This window comes from Aptenodytes patagonicus, chromosome 10, assembly GCF_965638725.1.
Source record: "Aptenodytes patagonicus chromosome 10, bAptPat1.pri.cur, whole genome shotgun sequence".
Classification (NCBI taxonomy): Eukaryota; Metazoa; Chordata; class Aves; order Sphenisciformes; family Spheniscidae; genus Aptenodytes; species Aptenodytes patagonicus.
The window spans coordinates 21,710,844-21,723,669 of NC_134958.1; positions in this window are offsets into that span (position 1 = coordinate 21,710,844).

Sequence of the window (12,826 nt, forward strand, 5' to 3'; positions counted from 1 at the left end):
TAAATTATTTTATTTCTTTGTTTCATGCAGATACATTATCCTTTTCCAACTGTGCTTTGAGGGCTGGTCAGGGTGGAAGTGGTACAGCAGGCATTCTTGTGTTACAAGGAAATGCTGGTACGGCAAATAAAACATGAAGTCAGTTTGCATGTCTTTGAAGTTGTCGTTCTGACAGCAAGGAATGGCTGTGATAAACGTTTCTAGTTGGCTAAAGCTGATTCTGTGTGTTGGCTGATATGTAAAATCAGCACAGCTGACTTCTTCTCTAGCTTCCTAACTAGCAGGAGCTGTGAATACATAAATCCATGTAATGGAAGCTTTGCAACTGTTGGTATATACGTAGTACTGTGTCTTTGCAGAGCTGGTTTTCATTTTGGGAGCCTGCAACAGCTTCACACTTGAACAGCACTGCCAGCTCTCTGGAGCTAGAGCGTATACAGCATTGTGGTAGCTGCTTCACTATCTTATCCAGCCAAGACCATCCCTGCCCAACTGTGAGCTTCACTAACTCACCAAAATAGAAAACTACCCGGCTCTTTTCTTGCTGAAGGTTTTCTGTTGTGAATTGGCTGAGTTCATATAGAGGTCTGGCAAGCACTAGGGTTTGCGCAAAGTAAGCAGAGGATCAGAGAGGAGATGAGGAGAGAAGGGAGAAGCAGGAACTCCTTTCTGGAGGTATCTTGCTTGCATTTTGCTCACTGTTTCGTGAAACTGTACACGGAAATGATGTGGGAGCACAGACTACAGAGAACCATCCCCTTTTCAGCATCTAAAGTTGTCAGTAAATACATGACAATCTAAATCTAACTCCTGACTTCATGCTGTTGCCCTTATCTGTATGTTTTCTTGTCCTGCCTTTCTTTCCCTCTCTTGCCCTCTTCCTTTGTGCTAAGCTGTTTCAGCTTAAAACCAGCTAAAATTGACTAAGTGTCTTGGCCAACAAAGATTTTTCCTATAGAGAAAGTTTTTGCTCAACGAATGTCACTGGAGGAGTAGTGAATTTGGAAGGGGCCCACAACTACTGCAGTTGAAGTATTTAGAAAAGACAAAACTATGGAAATAAGTGTTTTAAATTATCTTGTCTTCTGTGAAATGGGGGCAACAAATCAACCTAGCAACAGTGCCATTCTCTCTAGTACCAGTTTTCAAGCCAGATACTGACAAAACAAACAAGGTATAAAATCGAGACTGCTTAATCTGGGGGGGAGGGAGGCAAGGGGCAAGATCATGTTACTGATAAAAGAAAATACACGAAATAACAAATTCCTAGCTTTCTCCCTTGGGGTATGCATTCAACTGTAGAAAGAATGTTTATGGATGTGTGAATGTATATGAATATGTTGTGTTGTTTAAGCATGCTTCAAGAATGTATCCTTCCTTACCATGTAGAAAATCTTCTTAATAGAATTCACTCCCAAGCATCTCCATTTTTCTTCTTTTTTTAATTTTTTTCTTTTAGACCGTAAGTCAGTAGAACTGATGTATATTACCCATGGGCCAGCTTGTACAGGGGTAGCTTAATCTGGGCACGTCCTTACCTTGAATTGAAAGTCTATTGTATTTAATGGGGTGTTAACTCAGTTTATTCTCTGGGATTTGTGCAGTAATTTTATTGCCTGCAAAAGGAACAATTTGAAGCCAGATGAAGTATAGGTATACTCTGTAATATACTCTGTAACATACCTGCTGAGCTTGGCAATGATGCCTGGACATGCTTGCCTTATTCTGGTGTTTATATTTTTCTCATCACATTTCTTGCATCTCTCTTTCTGGTAGTCCTGCTTTGAGTTTGAGGGTTATCTCCCTTCTTTCAGGAAATAGATCTATACGTACTGCATCTGGTCTGTTTCCAAATCTAGTATCCCATCTTGGACTAATGCAACCCTTTGATTTCTGCAGGTTTTCATGGCCATAACCACAGGCAGGATTTGGTCTCTACATCTTCCTCAATACATCCCAACTCTGACTTAATCTTTGTCCCTTCTCACCTTCAGTCCTGGCCTCCCCTATGACTCTTCACTGCTGGAGTTTGCTCTTTGGCTTGCATGGAGTCATTCATTTGGTGCTTTCTCCATCTCTCTGAATCCTTTTGACGTTGTATAAACTTCCTTTTCTCATGTAAGTGACTGCAGAAGGAATTCCAAGATCCTCCTTAGGAAGTGACTGTTACACAGATGCAATTTTGCTTTGGTACCAACCAGCAATACTGAGTGTCACACGGTATTTCATGGACAATTGTTGTCTAGGCATTCAATTTTTAGTTAAACTATTCTGTAGACTACCATCTTACCAAGGCTTATCACGCTCTGGTTTTGTTTTTCCTATCTTGTTTTGTCCTGATTCAGTCCCATACAACAAGAAAAGATGTGTCAAATGTTCTTGGCAGGGCAGACAAGCATAAGAATAACAGTGGATTCTGAAGTCAGTTTTTACTGCTAATAATAAGGCTCTTTGATAGTTGAGTTCAACGATGTAGCAGAACCTACAGTGAATTACAGCCCAAGACAATGATAATGTTAAAAAAATGGGTTCCTCTAATGTTGAAGCACCAGCAGAACAAAGACAGGAAATTAAAGACAAAGAACAAAAATCAACTTAAAGTTGACTGACTGTGCAGTGAGGCAGACTTTTATAAAGACTTTTCTCGGATGCAGCTGTTCTGTGAGGGAAAATGTGATAGATCAGCATCCATGCCTTAGGGGACAAAGCTGAATTGTTCAGTCCTCTTACATAGATGGTCTTACAACTTCTTTGTGATAAGAGCACAGGCAACAGCTTAACTAACATTAAAAACCATTTGGATGTTGCTAAATTACTAGGCAGTATGTGTTTAATGTGAATGACACACACAATGTCACTTCTGTTGAACTAGCCTGAACACATTATGTGGCGTTTATGCTGGTTATAGAGGACAGACAGCACTAACTTCATCAGAAACTCTTCTGGAGCACACCTATGCCCTGAACTAATATGAAGTATCAGGTTTGTTTGTTTCAGTTCAGTTTGTTGTCTCGTGGTTTTGACATTTTTGATCTAGTAGTAGATACTTCACAAGTAGATCAACTGTTTTGTAGAGCCAAAGCTTCAGAGGAAAGTTTTGGCCCCCTTGAAATTAATGAAAATTTAATCACTGAATTTGCTGGGGCCAGGATGTCATCTCCAATCTTCAGCAATTATATGTGTGGTTATGGATTATCAGTCTGTAGGGAAGCTGAAACTGGCTCTGCAGCTTTTCCTCAACTCATCCAGTATCTCCAATCCTGTGATACAGCTTCACAGAGGAATCTGCATGGGGTTTTTCCTAAGAAAAATCAAAGAGGAACTCCTGCAATGCAATAAAAGACTGAAAAAGCATACATTTCTTCAGCTAAAATAGCAGTGCTCTTTCACGTATAATGGGGTCACTGTTTCTCTGCTGAGTTTTTCATATCATTGATACTTACCAGCTGGGTTCCAATTTGATGATAAAATATCAGCACTTTAAAATCCTAGCAATGAGAGAGTTTCAAATCACAAAAATGTCAGTGCTGTCACTTAAAGAAACACTTTTGTTACTTTCCGTCACTGCTGCTACTTTTTCTTGAATTGAAATTTCCTATCATTAACTCTGAAGCTCTCTAGTAGTAAATTCCTCGAATCCAGTATTTTGCTATCCAGGACCAATGCTTTCTCACATCACAGGAGGTCTGTTGAGAGGAAGGTATCCTCGGGGTGAGGTGGGAGGACTGAGCCTGGATCCAGATAATCTAGGTTCCATTTCCAGGCTCTGAGATAGACTTTTTGTGCGAGACAGATACTTTTTCTGTCTCATGGTCTAGTCAACATACTAGCGAAAGATACTCAGATACTTCAGTGGTGAGTATCATGTAGACAGAGTTCTTGGGCATGTAATTTGTTCTGTCTCTGCTTCAGTTCTTCATTCTGCAAATGAAAAGAGTAAGCATAATCCATTTAGACTGAGAGCTGCCTGAAAAAGGGGCTGCGTCTTAGCCTATGTGTCAGCAGTGTCCAGGAAATATCACTGTGATCTGAATAGGAATCTATAGGCATTATTCTGTTAAATCATCCACCTCCAATGATAGTTTTGGATGTGTTTAAAAGGATTAGGGATTGGAAATAGTAATTTCTTGTTGGCTTTTTTATTATTATTTAAGGTAGACTTGCGATATCTTTTTTTTTCTGTTTGAGATGTGCTGCCTAAAATAGTACAAATATTGCAGTTGAATCTTATTTCCATTATTCTTTCTCAAGCTCTGGCCTTTAAGAAAGCAAGCAGAAATGATATCTATACAAGGAGGTGGCAAAGGTCTCGTGTAGTCTTCTGAAAACAGTCCTTTTTTGTTTGCATGGCATAGTAGTCAGAAAATGCATCAGGAAGATATAGTGGATAAAAGAGAATGAATGACATGACTGAATGTGGGAGCCAGAAATAACCTTTTGACTGGGCTTGTTCACCTAGCCAGGAATTATCAATATAATGAAAGTGTGATTTTTTTTTTTTTTTTTTTAAACCCTCTTTAAGCATAAAGATGTAGTCTGCCTGGACATATATTTATGTCAAAATACTTAATTTTGGTGTGGATGCATTAATAAGATGAAGTGATCCAATATTAAAATCAGTATCCACACAGTCTTACATAATTTAACTGTATCAGTGTAGAAACTGATTTTTAGCATACTAATGAGCCCTGTCTGAGTTTATTGTCTACAGAGACTGCATAGTAAATAATACCATTACATAAAATTTGTTTCTTAGGATCCTAAATTCTCCACAATGTATATCTTCTTTTCACTGGACTACTTAGTCTCGTCTGAATTTCAGTCTTGCTCCTCACTCAGGTCAGGGCGAAGCATATTTCCACTGCTTTTTTGAAGGTTTAGAACAAATGAGGGGCTGCTACGAGGGGTTTAACTGGGGAGGCGTGAATACGGAGTACTGTTTCAGCTAAGGAAGAAGTGGCACTGCTAGGAAGCTTGCATTGTGATTAGGAGCTGGTCATCACGTTGGGAGGATGGAGCTGTGTACAGAAGAAAACTAGTCAGTTTAAATGACCTTTTCCCACCTTTTCTCTTCTACACAAGGAGGAAGACACAGGTGAGAACTTGTTTTATTAATGTGGTGTGAAGTTGGGAGCAGAGGAGAGAACAGGATAAAACAGATCAGATTTAGGCTTCACTGGTAGATCTAGAGCTGGCTCAGTTGCTGCCCATGAGGGAAAGGTTCCTGGCAGCTCCAGATCTCCCAAGAGACGTTTGCTGAGCTTCTGTGATGAAAAGGTTCGGAGCTAGTGTCAGTCTGGATGGTTCATTAGTTTAAATGTCTGGTTTTGGGAGGTATGTTCTCAAGCAAAGGCTTCTAAATATAAAATTGTCTAGTGAAGTTATCTTATGAATATTCACTTGTTGAATTTACATTTTGTTTTTCATCTCTGAGCTTCTAGAACAGAGCCTTACATAGAGGATAGCCCTCCCATCTGTCTGAATAAACTCTATGATGGAAAGATTTTGCAAAAACAGTACCTTGTTGTTTAGTAGGTACATATTCTCTAGAATGTACATAGTATGTCTCTAGTATGTACTATGTACTAATGTACATAGAGAAAATACATCTTTCAGAACACTTTGAAGACCCAGCCATTGTCACTTGCAAGCTCTAATAATCTAGGACTTGAGCAGAGTTTTGATCTCCTGTGGACCCTTGAATGTATTGACTGAAGTGGTGGAGGTGCAGGTGGAACTGATAATACAATTTTGCCTTGAGAAACTAAGGTTATTTGGGTAGCTGTTCTCTTGGGAGAGAGTAAACACATTTGACACATGCTTGTGGGGCATCTGGAGTGGATGCTTTGGAACTACAGGGAGGACTATCTATTAAAATGGAGGGTTGTCACTAGAGCTTGCAGAGATACCTGCTTTCTCTATCTAGATGTGCTCACCGTGGTTCATGACCTCTTCTGAGAGCATTAGCTGTTGCTGTCAGTCCTGTGCTTTCATACACTCTGCAATCATTCAAAAAAGAATGAAATACATAAATGAAGGTATGCATTCTTCACAAACCCCCTCACAATACTCTTGAATACTTGATTGCTTCTAGGCAGAGGGCTTTATTATACTGTTCTCATTTACTTTCTTTTTTCAGCTATGTATCGAGTTATTTCCTCATCTGGCTTCATATGGTGGCTAATAGAACAGAATTGATGCAATTGCTCCAAAAAAAAAGGCTTTTAGCCAGTAGATTCTAATTAAAGCAACCTTTTTTTTTTTTTCAGAGGAGAAAAAAAAATCCTTCAAAGGGCCCACTTTCTTTGTATCAGATATGTGTATATATATATGCAATAATTTGCCAGCCTGATGGAGACAGAAGTTGAAATATGCTTGGAGCAGTTATATTCAACCATATGCCATATGCTGGCACTACCTGGAGCTTATTTCTCCCACAAGGTGATATTTCTACCGTGTAATCTTGCTGCTTCCTGCTGTAGGCAGTATTAGGGAGAATGTGTCAGAAAATTTGTCAAAATGGCTTTCTGTCAGAAGATTCCATTTTAGTTATGCCCATGGGAAAAAATGCATAGATTTAGTTGAAAATTCATAGTTCTTGGGTTTGACCAGCTTGAGTTTTAGGGGTGAGTCCATAAGCCCAACTGCAGAAGCACTTGCATTTACAAATCCTACCCTCAGGTTCTCCAGGGAGACGGAAGAAGCAGGCAAGATCAAAGAAACCATGTGCTTAGTTGCTCAAGCAGAGATGGAGGAGAGAAGCTTTTCCTGGTAGAGCTCTGCTTCCAGGAAAAAAAAAACCACCACAGCTATAAACTTTATTATTAAAGCTAACCAATTGAATTTCACATGTGGTAGGTTCTCAGTGACCAAAAGCCATGGTACAGCCATGAAAACAGTGGGAAGGGGTCTAGGCTGTAGTTAAAGAGCTGTACTGCCATGATGTGACATGGGCTGCTCATTCAACTGGCTGGGTCTAATGTGGTGGTGGTGGAATTACCTTATCTCTAAACCTCATCTCCCTTCCAAATCCACCTGTATGTCAGACTGAGAAATCAGTGCTTAGGAGAACAAAGAGTCATCACAAATGCAGCTTCCACTCCAAGTGCCAGGAGCATTTTTTTTTTTTAAACTTCCTTCTGTATTAGTGAATCTACTTAACAAGCCTTACCAAGGTAACTCATTGCCTGAGCCACAGCCATCCCCAGGAGGAGAGGGTGATGGAATGAATGAATTGCAGCTAATACTTACTAGCCTCAAGACTTGGTGAAAAGACATGGTGGATAAGTGTGCAGGAGGCTCAATACATGAGAATCTCTGATTTTCTTCCCTCTATAACTGTCCCAGTGCTTCAGAACAGCTCTTCATAATTACTTTCCCTTACTGTCCTAAAGACCAAACAGTCTCTTACTCCCCAGTTGGAGCATTTAGGCTCTCTATTCGTGGGGAACCATTCCCTATCACTCCCTACAGAGCCCAATAAGTTATATCCCTGCAAATCCTTCCTGTCCAACATTCCCTGTTTTTAAAAAAAAAAAAAAAAAAAAAAAAAAAAAAATTCCTTTCTCTGTCTCTCCCTTTCCTCCTGGTCCCTTGCACCTGAGCTGGCTGTATCTGTGAAGCTCCGAAGCCTGTAAGTGATGCTGTTTGCCTCTGAGTCAGAGGCTTTTAAATCTGAGTGTAAAATGAGACTCCTACAGCAGTAAACAGAGCGATCATATACCTCCTTTGAAGTTACCATTTAAATAACCTCCAGGGCTTTACTAATGCGGGAAGCGAGCAAGAGGAAATAATTCCCTCCTTCTCCCCCCTCTTGCTCCCCTCTCCAAAGCAGGGAAAATGAAAATGAATTCCCTGGCAGAGGAGGGACACTGGTTTTCAGGGTATTGCAGAAGAGATGAACAGCTCTCGCTTGCAGCTTAGTTAATGAGTCAGCACATATTCATTCATGGACACAATTTATTAACCCATAAACACTGCAGATGATGGTGTTATCACTGTGATAAAGTAATTTTAATTTGCTGTATAATTTATAAGGTAGCTGCTGCATCAGAGGGAAGCCTGTGTCTGCTTATGTGTCCAGGTCCTGGCTTGGTGCTAGGGAGGGAAGAGAGGGTCAGGGAAACAAAAAGGAGGGGTTCTAGCAGGACTATGGGAGCTGACCTGGTTGCAGACCATTTTTTGCTGGTTCCCCATCCCTATGGGTTGTTCCTGGTGCTGCTAATTCATGAGAAGGTGGATGTGTGTTTTCAGGCCTCCGGCTCTACATCTGAATTGATGCTTGGATTCTTTCCTTAAGGCAGACAGACATAGAAAGAGCACAAGTGAGTGTGCATGACATCTGACAGCACTGGAGGGGTGTTCAGTGATGTGCTGGAAAGGAGGTCATCCTGTGCTGAATGGGATACTGTAATGTTGGATGGCAGCATTATATGCTCTTGAGATTATAGTAGGGTCTTCTCTGTGGGCTGATGGCGTATGGCTACCAAATATGAGCATAGTGTAGCCTTCTGCGACATTTGTAGTTAGTGTGTGCTGCAATGATATAGTGGGACAGCTTTCCAGTGAGGCAGCAGGTTTACCCAGTACTGGAAGGAATGGGAACTGAGGAACCTGGAGAAGTAACACACTTGCCTGGATATTACTTGTTTGCCAGGTAGTTTAACTAGTCAATACCTAAATGAGTTCACTCCTTTAAGTGATTTATTAAATAGTAAGATTTATTCAAATAATTAAATAGACTTTACTAGTGTAGCATATTAACTGGAGAACGCCCTAAAGACATCTTAGTGCAAGTCTGAAGCTTACCAAGCTGCCTGAGGTCAGTTTCTCCTGGGATCAAAGATGCAGTGCTCACGGATTCCTGTGCTTTCAGACTGCTCTTAATCAAGTGTTTGGGGCTTATCTTTCATAAGGAGAAATACGTGCTTGCCTGAACATGTTACTAGCCAGTCCTGGGCCTGACTGAAAATGTGGCGAGTTTCCAAGGCAATTATACCTTCGCTAATCATAATTTGCTCCTTAATCTAGGAGTATCTGTCTCGATGTCTCTGCTTATGTTAAGTTGCTGAACAATTTGATTAGGTGCTTTGAATAAACTGTGTAATTATGCCATAGATATTCCTGATGCATACATTATTTTCATTAGCTAAGTTATCAGCGTCCATTGTTGTAGTGCAATAACGCTTAGAGGCTGCTATTAGAACTGGAGCTCCGTTGTGCTGGGTATTTTACAGACATATAGTAAGTTGTAATCTCTGTCCTTGAGAGGTTATAGCTTTACTGTACTGTTGTACAACAGCCCATTATAGCACCCTTATAGACATTAGTGCCCAAAATAGTTCCATGGGTTCCATAGTGGAAATGGCCTAGCAGACCTTTTAACGCGTGAAGGCAGCAGTGTTCCTGAATTCACCTTTGTCCATATTCTTCCAGTGTTATCAGTGCTGAGGCTTGTTAGACAGAATTTTAGGAAATGATAGTTTCAGGTGTGCTTGGAACCGGCCACTTCTTCTTTCTCAGTGGGTCCTTCTGAGGGTGGAGGATTAGAGCCAGGCCATTCTCTTTTATATCCGCAGCATGGGTTTCTGTTTTGTCAAATGCATTTTATTGCGAGCTGAATTCTTTCCCAGCTTTTTTGTACTTCGCCAGATTCCCTTGACCTTGTGCCAGTCAATGATGAATTGTACAAGTCTCCATCGAAAACACTGAGGAAGCCAGAGGAATGCCAACCTTACTGTGTAGTACATTAAGTCAAAATATTTTAAGCTTAAGACTGATGGGTATGATTCTTCTATTTCAATCTGCTCCTTCAGATTAAAAAGCTGCTAAAAGCTTCGGCTTGTCTTGATGCATCTGCTGCTTCATGACCAATGAACGGCATGTCCGGGACTGGAGGCTGTGGGTAGGAGGGATGGTATTTTGTGATAAATGTATCTGATGGTGGTTTATGTTCAGAAAGTTTTTTAAAAGCCTTCTACAGCAAATGATCAATCTGTTAGCGAGATTGCTGAAATAGCATCTAGCACTCCTTTGACTTTGAGGAATAAGTTAAGTCTAAAAAGACTATAGACCTCTAACATACGCAAAGTCACTTTTTGCTTACGCCTCTTTCTTGCCTTCCCCTCTGCTGTGCTGTTACTGTGTTAGATTGGCTATAACTGCAGAATATCATTCTGTAATATGTTATGTATCAGATTTCTCATTAATTCTGTAACACTTTTTACAGTTTTGTTTGCTATATGATTAAATGTGCAAAGCATTTATATGAAAAACTATAAAATAACAGATTATTGTTGTTTTTCACTTGCCCTGCATTCAGTTTTCAGTGTCAAAGGTTCAATGAGCCAGATTCTGTGTTGATGGGAATCAGTGGTGGTGGAGTTGATTGAATTTAATGGTATGAGAATATGAGGATTTCCTGAGTAAACTGGAAGGCTGGAAACATGCTAAAAGACATAGCTGGTAGAGCAAGCCTGTAAAACCTTTGAAATGATGAAAAGGCATAAATATCAGGCTGCTTCCTGTCAGACTACTGTGATCTGTCACAGCACAAGTGGTAGAAGGAGGAGAGATGCAGAGGCTACAAAAGGCAACTCATATTTCTGGAAATGGCTGGTGGGATTTAGAACTGGTTTTAGCTCACATGAAATTTTGGGACTGAGGCCAAGCAGTCTTTCTGGAATTTGAGGTTGACCCATGGCTAGGATTAAGGGCTTGAATTTTATTTAGTTTAAATTGGAGGCTGAAATTAGTTGACATCTACCGGTTGGTATTCTAGGAAATCAAAGGAAGCTTCATTGGCTGACGTGAAATTCAGTTTTCAAATACTGGTGAGAAATCAAATACATTTGAGCCATGTTCCAACAACAAAATGAGAACCCAAACTGGTGACCCTTAGGTCTGACCTCAATACCCTCATTTCTCCTGCGTTTTGGAACCGGGGGGGGAGCAGAGAAGAGAAAAAGATGTCTGGTAAATAGAAATTCAGTTGGTTTAATATACAGACTATTTTGCTGCAGTCTAACTGGAGCCTCTTATTAAGAATCTGATGGCACTTCTAAACAGGGAGAGCTGCTCCCTTGGTGGGGGCAATCTCCAATCATATGCCAACATTGCTTTTGACATATTTATGACTCCAATAAAATCTCCCATCTGGTATATTTTAAAATAAAATTGAAAATTTATCACTTTCCTTTAGTTGGTTTGTCGTTCTCCCCAAGAGAAGATAGCCAGGCTGAGATTATTGCATCGGCAGCCTGTCAGCTGAGGTTAGGCTGAGGTGTGATTTAAATTTCAATACTTTCCACATTACAGCTATCTGGGGTGGGGAAATTACAAGGAGAAAAGCAGAGTCTGTTACTTTTATTCATTAGCCTCTCCTGATTTGCTTTGTTTTTCTTTTGGTTAGCTCTACTCACCACATAGGGCACCTGGGGAAAAAAGATATTCCCCATTTTTCTGGATTTCCACCACCTTTGCTTGGTCAGAGACACTTGGGAGGGGATGAAGCAGAACCTGAGTGTGTCTCCCCCTTCGCTCTACCATTAGGCAGGGCTGTGATAGCAGGAAGAGATCCCTCTCCGTATGAGGTACCATGCAAGTTTATAGCACTTATAGAGCCTGTCTTAAAGAGACTGTAATTTTTGGCAGAGCAGAGCTAAGGGAGCAGTGTTGATTCTGATATCCCTGATGAAGGACCAAGGGAGAGATGTGGGTGGCATTTCATGTCACTTAACTTGGACAGCTGTATCTAAGCAAATCTAGATTTCATCACAACAGAGAGAAATGGGCATTTCTGGAAGCAGGAGCAAACACGCTGCGGATGTGCCCGGCTGTTTCTAAGCCTTTATGATGAGTTTAGGTCAGGCACTTTTAAACAGTCTGCAATAGGTGAAATGAATCACCTTCCACTGGATTTCTTTGTGTGTCCATAGCTGAAGTGGGTCTGGAACTTGAAACAGCTGAAGCTGAGTCTAGTGCTCTAGCTGCAGGCCAGAATCTGGCCCCCAGTAGATCACTGGGATTTCACACTTAGCCTGTAGTGGACGGAAACTGTGGAATGGGGGTGACATGTCAATGAGGTGCTTCCTTGCAAAATTGTATGCAAATCTTTCTGAAGTGGAAGACTGTCTCTAGGCCTTATGGGGCCCAGGCATGCAGCAGTGTATTCTGCTTCATGTTTTTGATTAATACTGGAGTCACTCCTGGCTGGCTGGTCTGGCATTGTCCACTGATGCGTTTGATTAGGTGCATTTGTTTCTGTTTAGATACTTGGTCATCTGACTGTAAAATTATCAAAGGTCTTATCTGGGCCTCTGTATATAGGGGAGTAAAATACCTTTATCCTCTACCTCCTGCAATTGCTTCATGGTTCAGATTGTGACTCCAGGTACAGTTGAACTTGTGACTGATGCCCTCCACTGTAGTTGTATAGGTAGTAAGGTGGGAGGGCACAGTGGTGATTAAGATGCCCGTGTGAAGATTGTAGTAGCTTACCCCCTTGTAAGCTCAAATCCTGGGTCCCCTAGTCAGGGGGAAAATATGGGAGAATTGCAAATGAATCTCCAAATGGTGTCTTGGCTGGTGCAGCAGCATGTGGCAGTCCTGACACAGTAGCTTATACAGTTATAAGCTAGCTCTGGGGAATTATATCCAGCAATGCAGGTGCTTACTCTGCGAGAAGATTAAATCCTACGCATGGTTGATGAACTATAGGTATTGAACCTATGTGGGGCCAGCTGGGACCTTAGACCCACTGTTCTATGTGCTGTTGTCGTGGTTTAACCCTAGTCAGCAACTAAGCGCTGCACAGCCTCTCACTCAC